The sequence below is a fragment of the Musa acuminata genome, chromosome BXJ3-3 (assembly GCF_036884655.1).
Source record: "Musa acuminata AAA Group cultivar baxijiao chromosome BXJ3-3, Cavendish_Baxijiao_AAA, whole genome shotgun sequence".
In the NCBI taxonomy this organism is placed as follows: Eukaryota; Viridiplantae; Streptophyta; class Magnoliopsida; order Zingiberales; family Musaceae; genus Musa; species Musa acuminata.
The window spans coordinates 9582501-9587500 of record NC_088351.1 but is presented as its reverse complement, the minus strand read 5'-3'; the positions used below and the strand labels follow the sequence as shown (position 1 = coordinate 9587500).

The following is a 5000-nucleotide window of genomic DNA, read 5'->3' as shown; positions in this document are numbered from 1 at the left end:
CATTTTCTCTTTTCTCTGGATGATGTGGTGTTGCTCAACCATGTTTGGGACATATGCAGGTGCCAACTTCATATACAATGCAGCATTGTTCACTAGTAGCTACTTGGTAGGATTCTTTTGTTAGATATTTTGATACCAAAATGTGTTTCTAAATCATTATAATAGAAACATAAGAAAAACTAATGTGAAAATGAAATTGCGTACCTCCGGTCATTGTTGTCAACAATTTTAGTAATGGTTTCTTCTTGAATTTTCGCACTTCTCGACTCAAAACTCTCGCTTTAGATGGTGTAGAAAATCTTTTAGACTTGAAAGATATGTTGAGCCCATGGACCAAAACTCTCGTTTATATAGATATTCTCCCATCAAGAATATTTATTATCACCAACTCATAACGTTCAAAAATTAATTTAAATTTATAACGTTTGGACAATATTGAAGAATATTAATGATATTAAATAAAATATTTAATTATAAGGTTCATTTAGAATGAAAAATAAAAATATTTCAACCAAAATAAATGAAAAAAATTATTATAATGAATGATGAACTTAATGAGAACGGTTACATTATTATTAAATAAAATATTGAATAATAACGGTTATATTCTCACAGTTAGTTCATATGTTTAGCTTAATAATTTGAATTAGTCTTTATCGATAACTTTCTTAAGAAACAAATACATGAATCATGACGATAAGTCCTCTAAGAGTGAGCATTATATCCATGTTTCATGATGTATTTAGTTTTTTAATCTTAATATGGTAATATTACTTAATGAATAAACCTTACGTTTATTCTTAGTCCAATACTAATATGAAAGGATGGATTTTTCTACATCAAAGATGGCTATAACTAATTGATTTAGGTTTTCTATGCATGCATGTTGCACCTAAAACTACAACAGAAGCGTGTAAAAAGTTGATATAAGTTATTTATTTCATAGCTTTATATTATTTATTATCCATTCTTTTTCTCAATAATAAGAAATTACTTATCCTCTTACTTGAGGCTTTTGATAAATTTAATTTCTGCAGCGAAAACTTATTTACCGATCACATTCACTTGTCATTTCCTATTTAATATTATATATTTTTGTATAGTCAGCTGATAACTGTATACCCTTACTGTGAAGCTCAATATCTTTCTTGAGGTGTTTGTCATGTTCTTCAAACAAATTAATTAACTAATATAATTTTGACTTTATGAAGAGTTTCCATTATGTGATTTTCTAAACCTCTTTGTAAACTCAAGTTATGATATTTGAGGTAAAAGTTCAAATTATAACTATTATGGTTTATACACTCTTTCCCTATAACAAATATGAACTCATTATTCCAAAAGAAAAATATTTTTCATTACAAGTATATGCTAAGATTCTATACACCATGATACCCTATGTTTACTTGTGAAAATATAGAACATATAGATGATTCGAATTGTTGGACTATTAAAAACCCTAACAAGGGAACTATTTAGATCAAAAGTACACTACTTTATATATTTAATCAATTTAATGAAACAAAATAGAATTAGGCTACCCAGTGTCTAATGCTACCTTGTTCATGATGACATTGATTTCACATGAACAAAGTTCTTATTATAGATACTAGGCATCACCTCGATATCCTGAGCCTGCTCCACCTCGCTCGCTTGTAGTGTATATAGCAGTAACGCATTTCTTCGATCTTGCTCGCATTCTATATAGTAACGAGACCAGGAAATGGAAGGAGGCGAGGGGAGGAGGAACCCCGTGTCCTTCTATCGTCGTTGCACCATCTTCATGCATGTAGACGTCGTGAACAAGTGGCCGATTGCTCTAGGGTTCTCGGGCGCCATCTCTTTGTCACTAGCAACATGATAAACAACATCGACACCGACCCCCCCTTTCTTGAAGGCAATAATGCGGATGCAGATGCAATACTTGAAGGCAATACTCAAGCAGTACGTGAAGTACTTCGATCTCAACACTACCTCCATATCCGAGGTCATCACTAGTGTCTCCAGTGATAGCCTCATCATCCAACGTCATTGGCGAGAAGATCACAAACCATCTTCTCTTTTCTCTGGATAAAGTGGTGTTGATTAACCATGTTTGGGACATATGCAGGTGCCCAACTTCATATACAATGCGGCATTGTTCACTAGTAGCTACTTGGTAGGATTCTTATGTTAGATATGTTGATACCAAAATGTGTTTTTAAATCATTATAATAGAAACATAAGAAAAAGTAATGTGAAAATAAAATTGCGTACCTCCAATCATTATTGTCAATAATTTCAGCAACGATTTCTTTTTGAATTTTGGCAATTCTCGGCTTAGAACTCTCGCTTTAGATGGTATAGGAAATCCTTTAGACTTGAAAGAGATGTTGAGCCCATGGAACAAAACTCTTGTTTATATAGATATTCTCCCACCAAGAATATTTATTATCACCAACTCATAACGTTCAAAAATTAATTCAAATTTATAACGTTTGGAAAATATTGAAGAATATTAATGATATTAAATAAAATATTTAATTATAAGGTTCATTTAGAATGAAAAATAAAAATATTTCAACCACAATAAATGAAGAAATTTATTATAATGAATGAGGAACTTAATGAGAACGGTTACATTATTATTAAATAAAATATTTAATAATAACGTTTACATTCTCCTAGTTAGTTCATATGTTTAGCTTAATAATTTGAATTAGTCTTTATCGATAACTTTCTTAGTAAACAAATACATGAATCATAATGATAAGTCCTCTAAAAGAGAGTATTATATCCATGTTTCATGATGTATTTTGTTTTTTAAGCTTAATATGTTAATATTACTTAATGAATAAAACTTATGTTTATTCTTGGTCTAATATTAATATGAAAGGATAGATTTTTCTGCATCAAGGATGACTATAATTAATTGATTCAGGTTTTCTATGCCAAGCATTCATGTTGCACCTAAAACTACAACAGAAGCATGTAAAAAGTTGATATAAGTTATTTATTTCATAGCTTTATATTATTTATTATCCATTCTTTTTCTCAATAATAAGAAATTACTTATCCTCATACTTGAGGCTTTTGATAAATTTAATTTCTGCAGAGAAAAACTATTTACCGATCACATTCACTTGTCATTTCCAATTTAATATTATATATTTTTGTATAGTCAGCTGATAACAATATACCCTCACTATGAAGCTTAATATCTTTCTTAAGGTATTTGTCATGTTCTTCAAACAAATCAATTAACTAATATAACTTTGACTTTACGAAGAGTTTCCATTGTGTGATTTTCTAAACCTCTTTGTGAACTCAAGTTATGATATTTGAGGTAAAAGTTCAAATTATAACTATTATGATTTATACACTCTTTCCCTATAAGAAATATGAACTCATTATTCCAAAAAAAAAATATTTTTCATTACAAGTATATGCTAAGATTCTATACACCATGATACCCTGTGTTTACCTGTGAAAATATAGAACATATAGATGATTCGAATAGTTGGACTAGTAAAAACCCTAACATGGAAACTATTTAGATCAAAAGTACACTACTTTATATAATTAATCAATTTAATGAAACAAAATAGAATTAGGCTACCTAGAGTCTAATGCTACCTTGTTCATGATGACATTGATTTCACATGAACAAAGTTCTTATTATAGATACTAGGCATCACCCCAATAACCTGAGCCTGCTCCACCTCGCTCGCTTGTAGTATATATAGCAGTAACGCATTTCTTCCACCTTGTTCGCAGTCTATACAGTAGCGAGACCAGGAAATGGAAGGAGGCGAGGGGAGGAGGAACCCCGTGTCATTCTATCGTCGTTGCACCATCTTCATGCATGCAGACATCGTGAACAAGTGGCCGATGGCTCTAGGGTTCTCGGGCGCCATCTCTTTGTCACTAGCAACATGATAAACAACCTCGACACCGACCCCTCCCTTTCTTGAAGGCAATAATGCGGATGCGGATGCAATACTTGAAGGCAATACTCAAGCAATACGTGAAGTACTTCGATATCAACACTACCTCAATATCCGAGGTCATTACTAGTGTCTCCAGTGATAGCCTCATCATCCAACGTCATTGGCGAGAAGATCACAAACCATATTCTTTTTTCTCTAGATGAAGTGGTGTTGCTCAACCATGTTTGAGACATATGAAGGTGCCCCACTTCATATACAATGCGACATTGTTCACTTGTAGCTACTTGGTAGGATTCTTTTGTTAGATATTTTGATACCAAAATGTGTTTCTAAATCATTATAATAGAAACATAAGAAAAACTAATGTGAAAATGAAATTGCGTACCTCCAATCATTGTTGTCAATAATTTCAACAACGATTTCTTTTTGAATTTTGGCAATTCCAGGCTTAGAACTCTCGCTTTAGATGGTATAGGAAATCCTTTAGACTTGAAAGAAATGTTGAGCCCATGGAACAAAACTCTTGTTTATATAGATATTCTCCCATCAAAAATATTTATTATCACAAACTCATAACGTTCAAAAATTAATTCAAATTTATAACGTTTGGACAATATTGAAGAATATTAATGATATTAAATAAAATATTTAATTATAAGGTTCATTTAGAATGAAAAATAAAAATATTTCAACCACAATAAATGAAGAAATTTATTATAATGAATGATGAACTTAATGAGAACGGTTACATTATTATTAAATAAAATATTTAATAATAACGGTTATATTCTCACAGTTAGTTCATATGTTTAGCTTAATAATTTGAATTAGTCTTTATTGATAACTTTCTTAAGAAACAAATACATGAATCATGACGATAAGTCCTCTAAGAGTGAGCATTATATCCATGTTTCATGATGTATTTAGTTTTTTAATCTTAATATAGTAATATTACTTAATGAATAAACCTTATGTTTATTCTTAGTCCAATACTAATATGAAAGGATGGATTTTTTTGCATCAAGGATGGCTATAACTAATTGATTCAGGTTTTCTATTCCAAGCATGCAT

General features: G+C 30.8%; 1 pseudogene; it reads left to right on the top strand.

Moving 5' to 3' along the window:
- The first annotated feature begins 1903 nt into the window (after positions 1-1903).
- The window catches only part of LOC135633909 (putative multidrug resistance protein), a 7735-nt pseudogene continuing 4638 nt past the window's right edge, over positions 1904-5000 (top strand).